Genomic DNA, 23194 nt, shown 5'->3' on the forward strand with positions numbered 1-23194 from the left:
CTAAGGATTAGCTCAACTGGTCAAATAAGTGCCCTCCCCCCTCCCTCTTCGGGAGGACACAGGGTCAATTCTTCCGGAAGCCCTTGGGGTTAGGCCCCTTAATCAAGCTCAGATATTTCTGTAAATGTAGCAGCCACCCAGTAACCACTAGTATCATTTAACCAAGTGAAAAAAAAATAAATGGTAAAGGTTCGTAATATAATAATGATTGATGCGTCTAAAATTTAAATCCTCATCTGAATGTCTGTCTCATGAAACATGAAAGATGAGGCTCAGAACCTCGTTTGGGAACGGGGTAAAATTCTATGAAGCCACCGGCATGATGACGATGTTGTTCGCCACGGTTCTACCAATTCTTGTAAAAACCTTGTGTATTGCGTCTCCTCGTATTTGAAAGGCAAATCGAAATGCAGATCTTCGAGAGCAGGAGCGCTCTTAAGCAAACACGCCAGCACGTCCATTTGTCTCTCGTCAAATTCCTCCAATACTACCATCACATACTGCAGATTGGCAAGTGGGGGGCTTAAACGCTCTGGTAACTTATCTTTACCTAATTCCTGCATCGCATTACAAAGAAAAATCCGTTCTAACTTCGACTTAAATAGCAAAAAAAACAGAAATTAAATACTAATCATAACCCTAGGAACTATTCCTTACCAGAAGAAACACGCCATTTATTACCAGGTGCTCAAGATGAGGAAGTGTCACGTCTCTAAACCATACATAAAAAAAAAATTACGATTACCATATAGATTAATTTACTGCGTGGAATATCTCATCACCAAGTGTTACTGTACATAAGTAATGGTAACCATGATGCATCTACCAACCTTTCTACCATGTAACAATGTGAACTTACGCTGGTGAATTTACCAACCTTCATACTATGTAATAATGTTAATTTACGCTGTCGGCTTTAACATCTTACGATATTGGTTATTCGCTGCAATGTTATATATGCTTCGTATGATAAATGGATTGACCGTATTTGATTCACACCTAAACCCCTACCCCTATGACCCTGCCCAGTACATATATATTAATTCACGCGGGGGTTAGGTGGTCCGACCGCAGCCATTGCAGGCGCCAGGTCATTGACAATCTTCAGAGCTTAGTCCACCGCTTGACAGGTGGCGTGACTTGCCCAGCCCGCCATACAACGCCTCGGGATTGAGTATCTCGGTTACCCCACTATGGTTTCCCGCTATACACCGACGGCCAGGATCTAAGGCTCAGATCGAACGGATGGAAGGGGTCGAGGGTTTTAGGGCCGCTCAAAACCCCACAAGGTCGAGCCCAGAACTCATTTTCATCATTCTCTTCGGCTTCTCTCGGTGCTCCGATGCCGGATCGAGACCTCCAGCTTCAGATTTTCTCCTCACCCATGCTCAGATGATAGTGAAGCGCTCGGCTTACACCTGCACAGGTAATGGTTCTCAATTTTATTTACAGTTTGCTTCTCGGCATGCTTTTAACTGTTACTGCTCACGGTTCAATCTCATATATTCTCTTGTTGGCAAAATGTGCAGATGGGTCCGATGGCTCTTCTCCAACTGCATCACAGCCCTTAGGCTCAACAGCACTGTCTCTCGACGGTCTCAGGTGAGTGAAAACCCCTCTTTACTCCTTTCTCCTGTAGATGAGAACTCAATAGTTCCTCGCTTTTGATATATCCGTGTGATTGAACTATGGCAGTCCGTCGATCGAGCACAGGTTATCCCTCCTTCGGTTCGCTGAGGTATTCCCATGCGGACCCTCACAGTTTACATACGTTTGTACATTATTGGAACTATATTCAGTACCGGGCGCACAGTCCATAGCGACCCGTGTGCTCCATCTCTTCCATTTATAGTTTAGTTTGTTATGGGTGTTCGCCCCTTTTCAGTATTTTAGACATTGGAGTTTCAACATTCGCTATTGATAATGTACGGGGTCTGGCCCTGGTGCACAGTTCTGTTACAAGCACAGATTGTCCTAATTTTTGTAAATTCTCTGTATATGAAATTGCATGACAATACCCATCCAGGGTTTTACTGTTAAGGCCTTTGTTTTCTTTTTGGTTCATATGTATATATGTATTTCAGAGTATGGCTTTGCTCGAACCCTCTCGGGTTGCCCGTATTCTGAGCAGCGCTATGTGAATGGTTTGTGTATTTGAATACAAATCCCGGTTAGGGTTTCTTTATTCACTGCTCTTTCTAACTCTACCTGTGATAATCTGCTCGTCTCAGCGACGACAGAGCTCTAGATTTCCATTACGTTTTCGTTACAGTTTCCAGGAAAACGTTCCAGTGTTATCATATGTTTTTGTCAATATGGTTTGCTATAGATATAATCATTTTGCTGTAACCGACATATTGTATTTCTTTCATATAGCAAGTCGATTAATATGCACGTATAAGTATTTCTATAGTCACAACAGGATTTCCCTTGATTTGTCGGCTCGATTCATTATCATTTATATGTGGAATCGATTCTTGGGTGGATGTAGTCGCAAATGTTGCTATATAATAACAAGGTGGTTACTGTCAGAATATGGTTCTTTATTTCATGCATTTGCCGCATATGTTTACTACTTCTGAACATGGAATAGTATAATAGTTTTCCACTATTCAACAGTGTAACCATTTGCATATATTCGTTTTGGTCTCTTATGTATATCGCCTCCGGACCTACCCCGGGTATTAATACTCAGGCTCGAATGTTTTTCAGTTTGTTCATGATAGAGATTGGTTTGATGATTATTGGTCTGTATACAGGATTCTAGACTGCTGGTTCCATTAATTGTTCTTCCTGTCTGAAACTAACTCGGTTTCAGTGGCTACTTTGCATTATGAGAATCATTCAATAATTTGTGGTTTAATCGAACCACACTTGTGTGGCTACATTAATAGTTAGCAAGCTCTCGGTCATGCCTAACAGTTAATAGCCCGTCCTTACTTAACTACATCTAGGCAGTTATATCACTAACATAACAATAATCTTGGAAATGAAACACAGTTGTCATCTAATCTCTGACAGTCTACTATTCATTCCTGACTTTAGTTTCAATGAAGACTCTGCAGTTGGAATCCATACCTGGTTCGCCAGAGTTATGAACAGATACTTAAGCAAGTCTTCTGTACCTTGATTCTACTCTACCACCCAGCCATGAGATCCATCTCTCAGATGGTATTCTCCCCCCGATCCATCTTGTAGGCCTCAAGCCCTCAACAAGATCTGTGCACCTTGTGCCTGGTTATCTGGTCTTTACCAGACTTAACCTTTTTTTTCTTGCATTTCTCTTCCTCTTTTCTCAGGAAAGATTTCTTCTGTCTGTCCCAACAGCACAGAACTTCCCCCTACAGTCAGGACTTTTCCTGTTTTTGGGAGGGTAGTTTTCCATCAGTTATCATAACTGATCTCTTTCTTTTAAATTCCACCTCCTAGAGGCTGCCAGCATTTCAAGAAGATATTTAAAATTACTTTAATAAAATAGTTTGTCACAGTTTTGTTTAAAACATAAAACAATAACTGTCATACTGTCTTTTACCACAGTAAAATCTCACATTTACATTGTCTGGGGTCATTACATCTCCCCCTCCTGTGATTAGACATCGTCCCGATGTCTGTCACCCTTAAACAAATTCGGGTAAGCTTCTTTAAGGAGGTCCTCATCCTCCCAGGTGGCCTCTTCAGGCCCATAGTGCTGCCACTGCACCTTAGCTTGGAAAATAACCCGTTTCCGTAGCCGCACTTCTCTCTGTTCGAGAATGGTCGGTGGTTCGACCAGAACCTCGCCTTCCGGCTCGACCTGCAATCAGCAACAGATTTAGTTATTTTCTTGTTAAAGAACAAAGCTTATCTAGAATGACCAGATTAATTCTTACCTGAACATTCTGCCATTGAATCACATGTTTAGGATCATAGACGTATTGTTTTAATACGGAAACGTGAAAAACATTGTGGATCTTAATATGGCTTGGTAGGGCGAGTTGATAAGCTACTGGCCCCACTCTTGCCAGGATTTGAAAAGGTCCAAAATAGCGAGGCGCAAGTTTGGCACACCCGCTCCACTGCAAGGTACTCCTTCTGGGTTGAATTCTTACAAATACATGGTCCCCAACTTGGAATTCTTTGAACCTTCTCTTCCGATCAGCAAAACTTTTCTGCCTGTCCTGAGCAGCTTTTAAACTGGCATGCACCTTTTTCACCATGTCTTCCATTTCTTTTAGCATTTCAGGACCAATTCTTAACCTATCATCAGGTCCACCCCAACTTGAGGGTGTGCGGCACTTCCGCCCATACATGATCTCAAAAGGACTCAGCTGTGTTGAGGAATGATACCCATTGTTATATGCAAATTCGACCAGGTGGAGGTATTCCTCCCATTGAGTTGGTTTCATCATAACACATGCTCTCAGCATGTCCTCCACTACCTGATTCACACGTTCCATTTGACCATCGGTCTGGGGATGATAAGCTGTGCTAAAGTTCAGCTGTGTTCCCAGTTCAGCAAACATTGTCCTCCAAAAGGCTGATGTGAACTTAACATCACGATCAGAGATTATTACCTTCGAAAGTCCATGCAATTTGAACACATTTTGCATGAAAATATGAGCAATTTGCACTGCCTTATACGTGGATTGCACAGGTATAAAGTGTGCTGCCTTACTTAACTTGTCCACTACTACCATAATGGAATCATTATTTTTCTTCGTTCGAGGCAGTCCGGTTATAAAGTCCATGGAAATAGTCTCCCATTTCCATTCCGGAATGGGTAAAGGTTGTAGCAGCCCTGCTGGATGCAAATGCTCCGCCTTAATCTGTTGACATTCTAGACATCGCGCTAGATACTCGGCAACCTCTTTCTTCATTTTTGGCCAGTAGTATTCCTTCCGAAGTGCGGTGACCATTTTCTGGTACCCTGGATGCCCGGTATAATGGCTGATATGAAATTCGTCCAGAATTAGTTTTCTAAGACTATCTTCATTGGGTACATACAGCCTTTTATTAAAATACAGCATTCCTGCATCATCTAGCTCATATCCCTGTTGTGTTTCCTTACCAGAAAGTTGTTGTACCTGCTGCTTAATCTGCTGGTAAACAGGATCTCGATCAGCTGCTATTTTTATCTTTTCAAGTAGGGTACTCTGCCATTTACTGACCGAAATATTGCACACGCATTGTACCTTCCGACTCATTGCATCAGCTACTCGGTTCTCCTTTCCCTTGAGATGCTTAATTTCAAAGTCAAACCCACTTAAGAAATCTACCCAACGAGCTTGTCTCGTATTTAAGGTGGGCTGGCTGAAATAGTTTGTTAAGCTGTGGTGGTCTGTCAGCAACAGAAATTTTCTTCCCAACAGGTAATGTCGCCACATTTTCAGTGCATGGATAACAGCTGCCAGTTCCAAATCGTAAGAAGAATATTTCTGCTCATGTTCCTTTAGTTTCCTTGATTCGTAAGCAATTACTCTTCCTTCTTGCATCAGCACTCCTCCTACCCCTTCTTTACTTGCGTCAGTACAGACCACGTAATCCTTATTAGGATTAGCTATACTCAAAATGGGCGCGGTGGTGAGTAAGTGCTTAAGTTGTTCAAAGCTCCGCTGACATTCTGAGGTCCACTTAAATATCTTTCCCTTCTTTTGTAAGGAGGTGATAGGGTATTCTACCCTTGAAAAGCCTTCCACAAACCTTCTATAATAACTTGCTAGCCCCATAAAGGACCTAATATCTGCCACGTCCTTTGGTATGGGCCACTCCATTATAGTTCTGATTTTTTCAGGGTCTACTGCAATCCCTTCCTTGGTGATTACATGGCCTAAGTATTGTATCTCCTCCTTAAAGAAATTACATTTACTAAACTTTGCATATAATTGATGTTCTCGCAAAGTTTGCAGCACCACTCTAAGGTGTTCCTCATGCTCCTTCCTTGATCGAGAGTAAATCAGAATGTCGTCTATGAATATCAATACAAATTTATCTAAGAACCGATGAAACACACTGTTCATCAAGCACATGAAGGTAGCAGGTGCATTGGTCAGACCAAAAGGTAGCACCACGAACTCATAATGCCCATACTGTGTCCTGAAAGCTGTCTTAGCGATATCCTCTTCTTTAATTCTGATCTGATGATAACCAGATCGCAGATCGATTTTAGAGAATACCGTTGCCCCCTTCACTTGATCAAAAAGTTCGTCTATCCTAGGCAAAGGATATTTATTTTTAATCGTGAGCTTATTCAGCTGACGATAATCAATGCACATCCGAAAAGTTCCATCTTTCTTTTTGATAAACAACATTGGGGCTCCCAAGGGTGATACACTGGGACGGATGTAATTTTTATCCAGCAGCTCCTGCAGTTGCATTTTTAATTCTGTTAGTTCTGGTACACTCATCCGGTATGGTGCCCGTGACACGGGTGCTGCCCCCGGAATCAACTCAATAGTGAAGTCCACATCTCTTTTAGGTGGTAATCCCGGTACTTCCTCGGGAAAAACATCTGCAAATTCTTGTACCACCGGAATGTTACCCAGCGTAGCAGTTTTTCCTTTCTGATTTGCGTAACCCACCTGAATAGCATAAATTTGACATTTCTTTCTGATGCATTTAGCTAACTGGGATGCTGTAATGGGTCGAATCTGTACAGGATGCTTGATTCCTTGTAATTCCTGCTGCTCCCCACGGTCATCTTTATAGTATATGGTTTTTGTCTTGCAATTCACTAATGACCAGTGTTTCTCCAGCCAATCCATCCCGATCAGGATGTCATATGAACCCAAAGGAAGTATGTTTAAGTCTGCCACTATTGGCTGCCCTGCTATGGTTAGAGAGCAGTTATTTATCTTGGCCAAGACCCGTCTCTTGGCTCCGGTAGCTAACTGGACCAACCACGGATTCTTGAATTTTTCAGATTGTAACTTACACTGTTCTACTATCTTTGGGCTAACATAACTTAAAGTAGCTCCTGGATCAATAAGAACAGCTATAGAAAGGTTTGAAATTTTACCTTCAAATTCAACCATAGTCGGCTGGTATTCCGCTTGGCGGTCCTCCAAAGCTGCATTAATTCTGGGTACATTACATGCCACGTCCCCAACGGTCGAAGCTTCATGGATTTGGGATATCTGGTCTGTCCCCTTTCGCTGTGGGCAGTTTTTAACATAGTGAGGTCCTCCACAACCCCAGCATTGAACTGGTGGTCTGGTCATCCCTTCACCTTCTGGTCTAACAGGCTGCTCACTTACTCTAGATTCACTTATTGGCCTAGCCCGAGGCGCACTCTTTGTTGCAGATCTACTTTTAAGTCCTTTACCAGCTCCCTTACTTCCACTGCTGCGACCTCCTTTACTGTTTCCAACCATCCGACTACTCCTTTTTTCGCTCCATCTTTTATTTGAAGCATCCCCCTTCTGTTTACTCTGCTGGTAGCAGATTCTTGCTTTTCTAATAGCCTCATCCATGGTCCTAGGATTGTCAAACTCAATCCTCTCTCTTATATATGAAGGTAAGCTGCTCACAAACCTTTGTACCTTGGCCTTTTCCTCTTTGATATAAGGTACATAACGTAGCAGAGAGGTAAAGCGGTTAATGAACTCGTCCATAGTCTGCTGTCCCAGTCTTAAATCATGGAACTCCCTTGCCTTCTCATCGTAGAAGCGCTCAGTCAGGTACCTTTCCTTAAAGTATTTCTGAAACTTCTCCCATGTAATGGTTTATTCACTTACCCCCTTGACAATCTTGATTTCCTCCCACCACAAGGTTGCCTTACCTTGTAACTGAAAGATAGCTAGTCTCGCCTTCAAGTTATGATCATACTCATACAACTAAAAATATTTATTCATATTGATTAACCATGCTTCAGCTGCTTCCTCCTGTTCGCCATCGAAATGTGGGGGTTTAATCTTTCGAAATTCTCCCTGCAGCTCCATTTTCTGACGTTTTGAGGTTTGCTGCTCTGGTACATTGTCAGAATGATTTTCTTTGCCTTCTGAATTTTCTGGTTCAATCTGATAGTCTTTTTCTTCTCTCCTCCTCTGCTGTTCTGCGCTGGGGTTAGATAGAGGTGGATTTTGCCTGTCCGACAAACTCTTGAGAATTCTTTCTTGTTCCACTGTTAAACGTGCGTTGTCTTCTCGCAATCTTGCCATCTCATTTTTCAACTCCTGAGCAGTTTCTAGTATTGCAAGATTGGTACTTCGTGTTTCCTCACCCAACTGTACCCACAGCTCTGGGTTCTCCCGAGGGTTACTTCCGGTTCCTTGCATTTTGCTATCTTTTCCTGGCTTAACTATCAGTTGTTAAATTCCTGTATCTCACCCCTAAAGAGACAGAAACAACAGTCAATTAATTTATTAATCTTTATATGTATACATGGTATAATCTTCTGCACAAAGAAACATGTCTTCCTTGAGGCCACAGTGTTGAAACTGGGCTCTGATACCAAACTGTCACGTCTCTAAACCATACATAAAAAAAAATTTACGATTACCATATAGATTAATTTACTGCGTGGAATATCTCATCACCAAGTGTTACTGTACATAAGTAATGGTAACCATGATGCATCTACCAACCTTTCTACCATGTAACAATGTGAACTTACGCTGGTGCATTTACCAACCTTCATACTATGTAATAATGTTAATTTACGCTGTCGGCTTTAACATATTACGATATTGGTTATTCGCTGAAATGTTATATATGCTTCGTATGATAAATGGATTGACCGTATTTGATTCACACCAAAACCCCTACCCCTATGACCCTGCCCAGTACATATATATTAATTCACGTGGGGGTTAGTTGGTCCGACTGCAGCCATTGCAGGCGCCAGGTCATTGACAATCTTTAGAGCTTAGTTCACCGCTTGACAGGTGGCGTGATTTTCCCAGCCTGCCATACAACGCCTCGGGATTGAGTATCTCGGTTACCCCACTATGGTTTCCCGCTATACACTGACGGCCAGGATCTAAGGCTCAGATCGAACGGATGGAAGGGGTCGAGGGATTTAGGGCCGCTCAAAACCCCACAAGGACGAGCCCAGAACTCATTTTCATCGTTCTCTTCGGCTTCTCTCGGTGCTCCGATGCCGGATCGAGACCTCCAGCTTCGGATTTGCTCCTCACCCATGCTCAGATGATAGTGAAGCGCTCGGCTTACACCTGCAGAGGTAATGGTTCTCAATTTTATTTACAGTTTGCTTCTCGGCATGCTTTTAACTGTTACTGCTCATGGTTCAATCTCATATATTCTCTTGTTGGCAAAATGTGCAGATGGGTCCGATGGCTCTCCTCCAACTGCATCACAGCCCTTAGGCTCAACAACACTGTCTCTCGACGGTCTCATGTGAGTGAAAACCCCTCTTTACTCCTTTCTCCTGTAGATGAGAACTCAATAGTTACTCGCTTTTGATATATCCGTGTGATTGAACTATGGCAGTCCGTCGATCAAGCACAGGTTATCCCTCCTTCGGTTCGCTGAGGTATTCCCATGCGGACCCTCACAGTTTACATACGTTTGTACATTATTGGAACTATATTCAGTACCGGGCGCACAGTCCATAGCGACCCGTGTGCTCCATCTCTTCCATTTATAGTTTAGTTTGTTATGGGTGTTCGCCCCTTTTCAATATTTTAGACATTGGAGTTTCAACATTCGCTATTGATAATGTACGGGGTCTGGCCCTGGTGCACAATTCTGTTACAAGCACAGATTGTCCTAATTTTTGTAAATTCTCTGTATATGAAATTGCATGAAAATACCCATCCAGGGTTTTACTGTTAAGGCCTTTGTTTTCTTTTTGGTTCATATGTATATATGTATTTCAGAGTATGGCTTTGCTCGAACCCTCTCGGGTTGCCCGTATTCTGAGCAGCGCTATGTGAATGGTTTGTGTATTTGAATACAAATCCCGGTTAGGGTTTCTTTATTCACTGCTCTTTCTAACTCTACCTGTGATAATCTGCTCGTCTCAGCGACGGCAGAGCTCTAGATTTCCATTACGTTTTCGTTACAGTTTCCAGGAAAACGTTCCAGTGTTATCATATGTTTTTGTCAATATGGTTTGCTATAGATATAATCATTTTGCTGTAACCGACATATTGTATTTCTTTCATTTAGCAAGTCGATTAATATGCACGTATAAGTATTTCTACAGTCACAACAGGATTTCCCTTGATCTGTCGGCTCGATTCATTATCATTTATATGTGGAATCGATTCTTGGGTGGCTGTAGTCGCAAATGTTGCTATATAATAACAAGGTGGTTACTGTCAGAATATGGTTCTTTATTTCATGCATTTGCCGCATATGTTTACTACTTCTGAACATGGAATAGTATAATAGTTTTCCACTATTCAACAGTGTAACCATTTGCATATATTCGTTTCGGTCTCTTATGTATATCGCCTCCGGACCTACCCCGGGTATTAATACTCAGGCTCAAATGTTTTTCAGTTTGTTCATGATAGAGATTGGTTTGATGATTATTGGTCTGTATACAGGATTCTAGACTGTTGGTTCCATTAATTGTTCTTCCTGTCTGAAACTAACTCGGTTTCAGTGGCTACTTTGCATTATGAGAATCATTCAATAATCTGTGGTTTAATCGAACCACACTTGTGTGTCTACATTAACGGTTAGCAAGCTCTCGGTCATGCCTAACAGTTAATAGCCCGTCGTTACTTAACTACATCTAGGCAGTTATATCACTAACATAACAGTAATCTTGGAAATGAAACACAGTTGTCATCTAATCTCTGACAGTCTACTATTCATTCCCGACTTTAGTTTCAATGAAGACTCTGCAGTTGGAATCCATACCTGTTTCGCCAGAGTTATGAACAGATACTTAAGCAAGTCTTCTGTACCTTGATTCTGCTCTACCACCCAGCCATGAGATCCATCTCTCAGATGGTATTCTCCCCCCTAGCCATCTTGCAGGCCTCAAGTCCTCAACAAGATCTGTGCACCTTGTGCCTGGTTATCTGGTCTTTACCAGACTTAACCTTTTTTCTCTTGCATTTCTCTTCCTCTTTTCTCAGGAAAGATTTCTTCTGTCTGTCCCAACAGCACAGAACTTCCCCCTACAGTCAGGACTTTTCCTGTTTTTGGGAGGGTAGTTATCCATCAGTTATCATATCTGATCTCTTTCTTTTAAATTCCACCTCCTAGAGGCTGCCAGCATTTCAAGAAGATATTTAAAATTACTTTAATAAAATAGTTTGTCACAGTTTTGTTTAAAACATAAAACAATAACTGTCATACTGTCTTTTACCACAGTAAAATCTCACATTTACATTGTCTGGGATCATTACAGGAAGCCCTTGCAGCAGGCTGATAAGAGGAAAAGTCATCTCTTTTTCCCTTTCAGCCAACGGATCACAAATGTGAATTCCAAGGTTTTTCAAAGCTTTGAAACTCCCCACTCTGCGCCGAGAGACTGTCGTATTCGCGGCTTAAAGTTGAATTCATTTCCAATCCAATCACATTTGTTTCGCACTGCATTTCTACTGCAACAATCCCAACTGAAAGCTCGTGAAAGAACACCCCATTCACCCTTAGATCATGTACGAAAGATACCACAATGGTTCTAATTAATTGACCGTTAAAACCTCTATATCATCCCATACCATTATTTCTAAAAGCAAAATGTTGGGAGTGGAGATGGTGGGCTTATTCAGGCCAGTGCAGCTAGATATTTTGAGCTTTTGCAGAAGTGGGCAATGTGATGCAAACCAGGATAGTGAATCATCAGTCAATTTTATGTCTGTGAAGGAGCAAGTAATGAGATGGGTGAATCCAGAGGAATGTGTTGGAATATGGGTGAGAATGAAAGAGTTGAGTGTGAGCGTAGTGAGATGAGTGCAAAAGAAAAGGGCAGGAGGTGGGATTTCTTTTACCGTGGAATAACCGAGATTGAGGTGTTGGACATTCTTGTCTGCTGCATACTGCACCCGTTTCCATACGCTTTCGCGGCCAAATTCCCAGTTGTTATCAATTGGGTAGGTGCGAGTGCCTGTACTGTCGTTGAAAAGATGAAAGGCCTCTAGATCGAAGCAATGCGATTGCAGAATGCTGGAGATTGCATTCTCTACCGTGGAGATCGATAACGGATCCGGTGTGACAGGCGCTTGCAAGAGGAGATAAGGACATATTTTGAGTTGGGGTATTTGAGTGTAGAGAAACCTCCATCTTCTCGAAAGAACTGAGCATCTGACTGCCTCTCTGATTGGGACATTAGAGAGGATGAATCCCAGAATCTCATTTGGTAATGAGGAAAACTTGTCTGAAGGTACCGGCATGATGATGTTTGACAGTGTTAAACTTATTATTACTGCGAAACCTGGGATGTGGAATGAATGGATGGAGAGGTGGAAGGGAGAGCTGCTGGAAAGAAAAACGCGATTTTATAGGGGGAGGGAGATTGTGAATATGCAGCAACGTGGGGAGAAACCGATGGAAATTGAGGGTCAGATGTATTTCTATTTAGGATGGTCAAACACTCGGAAATTTAGGCTGTCAATGCCGGAACTTAAGAAAATAGATTAAAATAAAATAAGTGATTAAATGCTAAAACAGTCAAAATCTTAAAAAAAAATATTTTGAAATTTCAATGTCATTATAGGGATTAGCAAAGTGGCCTCATATAAATCACGAAAGTGGCATAATATCAATTTAATAATAAATGATGAAGTTTACAAAAGATTTTTCGGCGAAGATTACATGAAACACCATTTGTCGACGCGTATGGAACCAACTAGTGTGGTTCATGGTCAGGACAAGTTGAAGAAACAGATCCAGCTTAGCACGTTAAATAGACAGAGCAGAGCCTCCAAGGGCTAAAAATACCAACAACTACTTTTGATAGTGGTACCGGGATCAAAACCTTTTTAATAATTTAAGGGAAAAAAGTTACCCTAGGGGGACCAATCCCTTAAAATAAATAAAAATAATTTTATAATAATAGTTAGTTAAAAATTATTAATAAATAATTACAATTTTATGTTAAATTAGTATTTAAAAATAATTCATGATAATAGTTAGTTAAAAATAAATAATTAAAAATTATAAGTAAAATTAATATTTGAAGGAATTTAGTTAAAAACATGACCATTCTTATCTAAATAAATGAATATAAAAGAAAAAGAAAGTCAAAAATATGAATAAATAAATGAGAAAAATAATATAAGTCAACTTAAAAATAACAAGAAACGAGAAAAATAAAATAAGTAAGAAAAAATAAATAAATAAATAATAAAAAAAAGAAAATAAATAAATAAAAATAAAAAATTAATAATAATAATAATAATTAAATAAACAAATAAATTAGCTAAGAAAGAAGATGGTAAAAAAAAAATGAAACTAGGTCGAGAGTAATCTCTATTGAGATTACCGAGTAATCTATCATCTCTATTGAGATTACCGAGTAATCTCAATAGAGATGATAGCTGGAAAATCAATTGGTGTTGGGTCCTAGTCTTCATTTTTTTTGTTTAGCTAATTTATTTATTTTTATTATTATTATTATTATTATTAATTTTTTTATTTTTTTTTGTGACTTATTTTATTTTTCTCGTTTCTTGTTATTTTTAAGTTGACTTATATTATTTTTCTCATTTATTTATTCATATTTTTAACCTTCTCTTTATTTTATATTCATTTATTCATATAAGAATGGTCTTGTTTTTAACTAAATTCCTTCAGATATTAATTTTACTTATAATTTTTAATTATTTATTTTTAACTAACTATTATCGTGAATTATTTTTAAATACTAATTTAACATAAAATTTTAATTATTTATTAATAATTTTTAACTAACTATTATCATAAAATTATTTTTATTTATTTTAAGGGATTGGTCCCCTTAGGGTAACATTTTTCCCTTAAATTATTAAAGAGGTTTTGATCCCGGTACCACAGTCAAAAGTAGTTGTTGGTTTTTTTAGCCGTTGAAGGCTCTGCTTTGTCTATTTAACTTGCTAAGCTGGATCTATTTCTTCAACTTGTCCTAATGAACCACACTGGTTGGTTCAAAACGCATTGACAAATGATGTTTCATGTGATCTTCGCTGAAAAATCTTTTGTAAACTTGATATGGAACACAGAGGCCTAAACTCTACTAATAAATGATGAAATTTGACCATATCAATTTAAATTATAACATAATAGGTGGGATAAAGAAAATCACATTAAGTTTAAATATTATTGTGCTGTAAAATATATCTATATAAAGTTATTTTTGTTCAAATTTATTAAATATGTTAATTTTTTTAATATATTATTTTGGTTTTTGAAAATGCTGTTATGTATTTTTTTTAATGAATTAATTTTATTTAATATGACGTGTAAACATAAATTTGTGTTTAAGATGGATATTGTTTCACTTTTTAAATATTTGCTGTGTATTATTTTAATGTATTTATATAATTATATTAATAGACGTGTTTATTTTGGAATATTTTTGGAACAGAGTTTTAAGAAATCTAAATTAATTATTAATAATTGTTTAGAGGATTGGAATTTAAGTATTTATATAAATTAAAAGTTGATATTTATCTCTGAAAAAGAAGTCTTGTTTTTTTTTTAATCTTTTTCCTTAAATTAATTGGTTAAAAAAATCTCATGTAAACAACTATAATATGAAATGAGTTTGGGTTTTATAGGCTAATGGTAATTATAACTCACCGTATCTAGCCACTAGCCATGATGTTGCAAAACCTTATTAGGAATCTCCCTCTTAAAGTTAAGATAAATCTCTATAGTTAAGAATCTTATTTCATGTGTTTTTTTAAATACATATATGTTTAACTTATATATCTAGTATGAGAGAGATTTTCCACTGGAAAAATCCGTAATATTTCATTATAAATATGAAAGATTACATATGTAGATGCTTTGAAGCATATGCCAACTGTTCTGTACATTTTCACAAAAAATTTGCATGTTCTGTGCTGTATATCTGTCTGTTACATTATCAAAAATTGTGCAAAATTGGTGCCATTTTTGGCAATCCTCAATCTATTTCAATTATATCATGTTGTGCAGTCAAGTCCTCAAAAAACTGTTATGTTATGTCGCCTGTTGACCCGCAGTAGGATATGTCGGGTCTATATATGGCCGATGGTAATATTTCTGCACCTGCTGATCCAAAAATTCGGTGATTTCCCATAACCCATTCTCCATCACCGCGGCCTATCTAGTATGAGAGAGATGTAATGTAATGTTTAACATTTTGACAAAGTCAAACTACATAAAAATAAAATAAAATAAAATAAATAAAGTTCAGTAAAAAGATTAATATAGTGTAATATAAACATTTTAATGGGGCCAAAATAAAGTAAAAATAAAAATATAAAAATGGCCCATTGTATTCATGTTGAATATAGCTTATTTCAAGGGGTAAATTAAACCAGTCTAGATGCATCATCTACAAGGGATGAAAGAGATACAATTTCTTGATATGTAAACCTCTTTTAGAGTGAAAATAAACTTTATCCGTTTCGGCACTTGGTGTAGATCCCGAGTTAAATTAGCTATTATACCTTGTCGTGAGAGGTGCTCCCAAGCTCAATATGGTAGAGATGTTGTAACCCAACCTAATGTAATATAACACAAACATGTTTAAAGTAAAATAATGTAAATATTTTACCTTCATCAAAATAAGATAAAATTAAAATTAAAATAACCCTATAAAAAAAATAAAAAACAGAGGGTAATGAATCATACTATAGACCTATGATATTAGTGTGGAATATAGCCTTACTATTGACATATGATATTAAGGTGGAATATAGCCTATTTAAACCAAGTTGTCTTTAGTGAGACTTTTTGTAAGCTTTTCCCATGGGTTTACCCAGTGTAATTTCTCAAAAATGCGGCAGGAATTTATTGAAATCACAAGCTAGAATTTTCAAGGTGTTGAATCCATTTATAAAACTAAAAACCAGTTTAAATAACACAAATCAAAATTTCACCTCAAAATTTTCAATTAAATACTAAAAAGTCCAAAAAATCACACTAAAAAAATCTTCTATTTAAAAGTGGAAATTATGATCATAAATCTGTATAACACTTTCTAACCTCCATCAACTCCTCCAAAAATATTTACTTGCAATAGCTATCTCAAATTTTTTTAATTCATAGATTCATTTAACATGACCAAATATTAAATTATTGGTACTTCGTTGTATCATGTGATAGGCATAAGTAATTAACTTCAACATTGTTAATCGAGGGGTTTGATCATATTCCTTATGTTCACATGAATGTTTCCCCGACTCCACATACGTCATACCAGCCATATTTCATTATTTTAATTATGTCGTTGGAAAGAGTATAGTGTGAAGGTATATTGTTAACATGTTATTATATGCTTCAAAACTCTAGACCAATTCGTATCACAGCTTGTGTTATTTTTCTTTGAAACTGGAGTTATAATCCACCGCTACCTACCATTGTAACATTATTAAACTCCTTGTCATTGTCATGGGCTCTTCAATGGATACGTGGCTAGTGTTTGGAGATTAGGAGTCGCACAATACCATCCATAGATATGCCAGTTATCGGTGCTAGGGTTAGTTATCGGTGTAATCACCCAAATCCTGCTCCCTCCTCATGCCATTATCGTCTCCTGTGCCTCCAGAAGTACTACACACCAACGTTTCGAACCCTGGTCATTGTGATCATCAATTTTCTCTACCTCGAGGCTGAGGCATCACTCGCTAGGTACTGGGTTGCAGTTGAGTTGGACATTGTTGGAATTCCATTATGGTTTTCTTTTTGTTTGGTGGCTCAGGGTTAACGTTGTTCCTGGCTTGTCCATAGGTAATTTGAGCTAGCGTTTCACAGCTAGTTGCACGAACCATGTCAAGGAATGAGGTAGAAAATTTCTCTTAGCCATTGATTAGAAATTTAATCTCGGTCGTTGAAGACTCAACAAAAAAAGTATAAGAGGAGGCTGGAGAGTGAGTTCGAGACTCGCCAAGATTGATTAGTTGATTTGATTTTCTAGAGCAGGGTTTGCTCAAAAAATTTGAACAAGTCATCTAAGTTGCAATGAGGGGCAATAACTACATAGCAGAGAGGTAGAGATAGTGCTGAAGGACGAACAAAGAGATTGAGGTGGTTAGGCAGTGCCAGCAAGAGCCACGCAGAGGGCAAGAGCGACTGCGCAGAGGCTAGAAGGGCTTGCGTGGGTGACACAAAAGGCTAGAGAGCCAGCGCAAAATAGAAGAAGGTTGATGCAAAGGGTTTTAGAGTGACACAAAGGCCAGGAGGGCTGATGCAGAGCCCCACAGAAGCATTGGAGAGACTTTCATGGGGCAGACTTGTTGAATATCTGCTTTCGAAGAGAGGTATTACTGCGAGATAGAAATCTTTGTTGGGTCAGTTAGTTTGGCACCTTAGTTGTATTCAAGAAAGATGCTTAATAACAAAACCCTCTGAACTATTGAGCCAATTTTCCCAAGTTCGATTTTTCCGGCGATGATTGTCCAAAAATAATGGTATCGATTGTGTGTTTGTCTATTATTTCAGTTGATGATCTGTATATGAGTTGAGACTGTATTTGTGTTTTTCTTTTCAGTATTTATATGGTTAAACAACTTTTTAAGGAATAAACAATTAGGTGAAATAAACCAGATAATGCACGAGGAATTTCTGACGTGTTAGACTTACAAATTTCAACATGGTATCTGAGCGTTGTAGATCACAGGAGGACTGAAGGCACCAACATAATCAGAAGTATTTGCAGCTATTCCGAGAGACAAAGCTGCTCCTAAGAAGAAAGCAACAAAGAAGGAGTGACACAAAGGGACCGCGTCATCATTTCGACCCAGAGAGAGGGCCAACGCAAAGGAATAAAGAGGTAGAAGAGGCTCATGAATAGCTATGTCATCATACTCAGTCAGGTAGGCTTGACGTGGTTGTCCAAAGGAGTGATTTAGGCCTTTGCTGAGATTACGCAAAGATAGAAGGCTCAGTTTCTTCAGTTGTTGGGGCACAGGTTAGTGTGGGAAGGTTATGGATTAAGAAGCTGGTGGGGTTCTATTGCTATCTAAATAGAACAGTGCCTAATGGGACAGAGCCAAGGTAGAGGGAGTCATTGCCTTGTCGAATTTCTAGCCAAGAAATCCAGATCCGAGTTGCAGTTGCAAAGAGGATCGGAGAGGAGCACATCGAAAGTTTGCGGGAATATTTCCAGCAAGGAAATCAAGACTCAGGGGGAGTCTAGGAGAGAAATTTCGGGAGGGAAGTCAAGACTTAGAGCAAGTCTAGGAGAAGAGCGGATATGGAAATGAATAGATTGAGGGATTAGGATGGGTTGGACGGGGCTTCCAACGTTGTCATCTGGAAGGCCAAGATCATGTATGTTCTGGATAGACATTACATGAAGGGCTTCGCTTTGAGAACTGTGGCTATCTCAGTCAACCCAACTAATAATGAAAGGTATGAGGGTTCAATGTCCAAGGAAAATTTACATAATCCTTGATGGGGTCAAGGATCATGTAGTACAACATATTGCCGAGAAGAACATGACAAGGGAAATTTGGGATACCTTAACGACATTGTATCAAGGCACTTTTGTGCAGAGGAAGACGCTAGTTGGAGAACCAAAGAGTTTTTTTTTTGCATCAGATGGCAGAGCCATTGGAGTTGTGGATTCAGAATCTAGTTACCTGTGAATGAGGACATGATGCAATGATAGATCAAGGACAGTTTAAAATTTAAGGGGGGGAGTATGTAACACCCCTTCCTTGTGTACTACATTATTGTAAACCTAATCTATTTTAAATCTAGGTGTGATATCCTCCCCTGTGTGTTAAATGTTTGTAAGCCTAAGCTGAGGAAAGCTAGGTTTGACAGCGTCCATTGTGGGTTAATCTATTCTGCACCTAAAGTGAGGAAAGCTAGGTTTCATACCCTCCATTGTGGGTTAAACTATTCTACACCTAAAGTGAGGAAAGATAGGTGATATGTAATATGAAAAGAAAATGTATTATTAAATAAATTAATAAAATAAATCACTTGGAGGGTGGAGCACCAAGAGAGAGGAGATGCTTGCCAAATCCCACAAGAAATGGGATAGAGATGAATCTTTCATGAGAAAGCTACTAGATGTAATTCTAGTTAAGCTTGGATGGATTGGATATCCATCAGATGGATGGGAGATAAAGATCCATCGAACATAAAGTTGGAAATAATTAATTCCTACTTGTCTATGGTTGTAATTCTCCATTTGAGGAGTTTGTTCCTACATAATAGGGATTTAGTTTCTCCTACTTTAGTGTGTGGTTGAGAGAATCTCTCAACCACACTACAGTACGTCTAAGATAGCATTCCTATCTTGAGACTATTGATTGTATAAATATGTGTGTAATTCCCTTATTCATGTGAATAGAATATATTATTGAGCGTCTGTAATTTTATCTTGGTATCAGAGCTTCAGAGTCTTGTGAGGGCCTGGCCCATCCCGGGGTGAGGGAAAATAATTGAGTGTATAATTTCATTATTTGTTTGTCCATCGAAATTTGTGTGGGTAATGAGCGATCTACCAGAGTGGTGCTTATCTTGATTCGTACGCCTCGAGGAGGTCACAGTTAGGAGGTGCAAGAATTCAACTGTTGGTGTACCAGTTGGGAAACGAACCTGGGTCTGTACCATGGCAAGGTTCTGGATCTAAGGGAGCAAGCTATTGAGACCTCCTTTGACCGCCGTGCGCATAGGACCTTTTATGTTTCGAGCCATGGCATCTCGCTGCTGTTACTAGATGAGTCGAAGAAGACAATAGGTCAGTGGCTTGAAATCAATGGAGAGGAACGAGCTTATGAGAGCAGTGAGAAAATTGTTGTTAATATAGACGATCCGGACGGAGAAGACAAGGGTTACGTGCCTCCATTTTCATGGCGGAAGCTGTGGCTGTTTGCGGGGCCTGGATTTCACATGAGCATTGCGTTTCTTGATCCAGGGAATCTCGAGGGGGATTTGCAGGCAGGGGCGGTTGCAGGGTACTGGTTGCTATGGCTTCTGATGTGGGCGACGGGAATGGGTTTGATAATCCAGTTGCTCGCTTGAAGTCCAATCCGGGCTAGACCATCTGGAAGAGGATGTTACAGGAAGAGAGCAAAAGTGTTACCGTGTCTGCGACCCGCAGCTTTCGGAGCGAACCGTGGTAGTAATGGGGGCAGACCCGCACGAATCCAGAGTCTGTCTCGTGCACACGCTAATGGCCTGCGCAGAAGCGGTGCAACGCGGTAATTTGACCATCGCACGAGAAATGGTGAAAGAAGTGAGAATTTGGTTTTCTGCAATTTCATTTATACCAAACCTGCCCTTATCTCAAATTCGCTCACTTCATAGCCAACCAGGCCATTCTGGATGCCTTCTCTGGGCACCAACAGGTTCATGTCATAGACTTCAATCTGAAACAGGGGATCCAATGGCCGGCCTTGATACAAGCACTGGCTCTTTGCCCCGGCAGGCCACCGGCTTTCAGGCTAACCAGAATCGGCCCACCCCAACCCGACGGAACCGATGCCTTGCAGGAGGTCAGCACGAGGCTCCACCAATTTGCAGAGTCTGTCAATGTAAAATTCTCCTTCCATGGCTATGTTGCCACAAGCCTCCCTGACATCAAACCATGGATGCTCGATGCCCAGCCTGAGCTCAAGGCTGTTGCAGTGAATTCTATCCTTGAGTTCCATCGTCTCCTGGAGGACCCCATCCCCGGACGACCCAGTGCCATCGATCGAGTACTCGCTTCCATCTGGAGCCTGAAGCCTAAGATCTTGACAGTGGTTGAACAGGAGGCCGACCACAACCGCCCTGTTTTCTTGAATCGATTCATAGAGGCACTGCACTATTATTCCACAGTTTTTTATTAACCCGGAGGCGCACGGGTTGCAGGCCCAGAGCGAAGAGCTGGTGATGTCAGAAGTCTATCTTTGTCGAGAAATTTGCAACATTGTAAGTGATCAAAACGGGTGGAAAGGCACGAACCTCTCTTGAATTGGAGCGTTCGCTTGAGAAACGCTGGCTTCTAGCCTATTCCTTTGGGATCCAGTGCTTTCAAGCAGGCCAACATGTTGCTCAATCTCTTCTCAGGTGGAAAAGGATATAGAGTTGAGGATAATAATGGGTGTCTAACACTTGGTTGGCACAACAAACCTCTAATTGTTGCTTCTGCCCTAATGAACTCGACGAGGAATTAGACACTTTCCCAACTTCAAGAAGTTTTGAGATGGTTGAGGAGTGTTGCGGGCATAATACAAACTGTGGTCAGAAACTTGGCAACACAGTGTGAAAGATTTCAGTCTCTCTTGAGCTGGAGAGATCCCCGTGCCACAACCATATTTGTCACCTTTTGTTTGTTTGGAGCCATAATTCTATATGTCACTCCGTTCCGAGTAATGTCCGTTATATCGGGATTTTATATGCTGCGCCACCCGATACAAACTTCCTTCTATTCCGCTTAATTTCTTCAGGAGGTTGCCTGCATGAATTGATAGCATGTTGTAAGGAGTTTGAGCAATCAATTCTAAGGTAGCCAACGCAAATCAGTTGATGGGAAATCGTGCCACGATAGGGTTTCTGTTGCTGACGAAAGACCTAGCAGCAGCTGCATTCTTCATTCAAAGAAGAGAACAACTTTGTGGTAGATTTGAAGGAAAAAGCATTGTTGTTTGTGCATACTTGGGTAAATGTTTTTTTTGGGTGAATTATTTTTTTAGAATTTAAATTGATATACATATTGAGAGTAGCCACTTCAATATGAAGTTATTTTGTTAGAATTGGCTATTCTAACAAATGACAGGTTCATGGAAGTTCCAAGAATTTATTTGACAAAGATGCCCAAGATGTGAACAATGAATAGATGAGATAAAGCAGCAGCAACAACGGTTATGGTGGACAACAAAGTAGATTTTTGTTTGAGTTAGTGTGGCTTGTGGAATAGACTCCCTAGCATGTTATTGTAATAGTCATTGTATGTACCCAGAAACTCCAAAATGTGGAATCAGATGTAAGATTTTTAAAGGCATCTGAAAGTTCGTGGTGATCTTAAAACCACTTTGTAATGGTTTATGGTCAGCCCCAAACCATCTTTTATCACTTGAAAGTGAGGGTTGTTGGTGAGCCAGAAAACATCTATATAGTCTTTGTGACTGAAGTGCCTTTGTGGCCAGCTTGCCTTTGTGGCTGAATCGCCTATGTGGCTTGAGGTGCCTTTGTGGCTGGAATTGTGGATGTCAATGCGTTGTTTGACAAGCTTGCCTTTGTGGCTGTGTGTACACGAGAGCTTTGTGCTCAATTGAGCAAGTGGACTGCAGAACACCTGGCTCAGACTCAGATGATTTTTTCTGAGTAGAAGGGGATTGGCATGTTTTTCGCGTTGACAGCAGCACCAGGAAGGCCAACTAGTGCGTCTGTTAGGCCATTAATCGCACCAATGGGCACGGGTTTTTTTTTTCGTTCAGGATCGCGCCAATTCACCTTCAAAGGGATCCGCGGGATCAGAGAAGTTGAGGATCTGTTTGAGGGCGGCAGATTGTGTTTTTGCAGGTTTTGTACATGCAATTCGCCTGATGGTGGTGGATTTGACTATCATGACAAGTAGTCATTAAGGGGGGGTGTTGGAAATAATTAATTCCTACTTGTCTATGGTTGTAATTCTCCATTTGAGGAGTTTGTTCCTACATAATAGGGATTTAGTTTCTCCTAGTTTAGTGTGTGGTTGAGAGAATCTCTCAACCACACTACAGTACGTCTAAGATAGCATTCCTATCTTGAGACTATTGATTGTATAAATATGTGTGTAATTCCCTTATTCATGTGAATAGAATATATTATTGGGAATCTGTAATCTTATCTCATAAAAAGCTTTGCGAGAGATAAAGGCAAGCTTTTTCTGTGAAAATACGTCGTGGGAGATAAAGACAAGATTTTCTGGATAAGACCTAGGCAAACAAAAAAATCCATAAAGCGGGATGCCTCTAATGGTAAATAAATCATGAAAGGGGGTATTAAATACCCATTTCATCTATCAATTGAGGAAAGTTGATCCTTGGCAAGATGTTCGGCTCGGGGGGAAATCAGAGGTTATTCATGGCTTGGTGGTGGTGCTTCTCCCTCCAAGTGAGGTTTTAGTTGGCATTAGATGCATGGGATGTTTGTAGGATGATTCTTACTCTCTCTCTCTATTATAGTT

General features: G+C 39.8%; 1 pseudogene; it reads left to right on the forward strand.

Annotated features, from left to right (window-relative positions):
• The first annotated feature begins 8976 nt into the window (after positions 1-8976).
• On the forward strand, positions 8977-21200 carry LOC149144216 (DELLA protein GAI-like; annotated as a pseudogene).
• Positions 21201-23194: the final 1994 nt, after the last annotated feature.

This window comes from Pinus tabuliformis, chromosome X, assembly GCF_031772625.1.
Source record: "Pinus tabuliformis cultivar Carrire ecotype Pingquan chromosome X, CPIR1, whole genome shotgun sequence".
Classification (NCBI taxonomy): Eukaryota; Viridiplantae; Streptophyta; class Pinopsida; order Pinales; family Pinaceae; genus Pinus; species Pinus tabuliformis.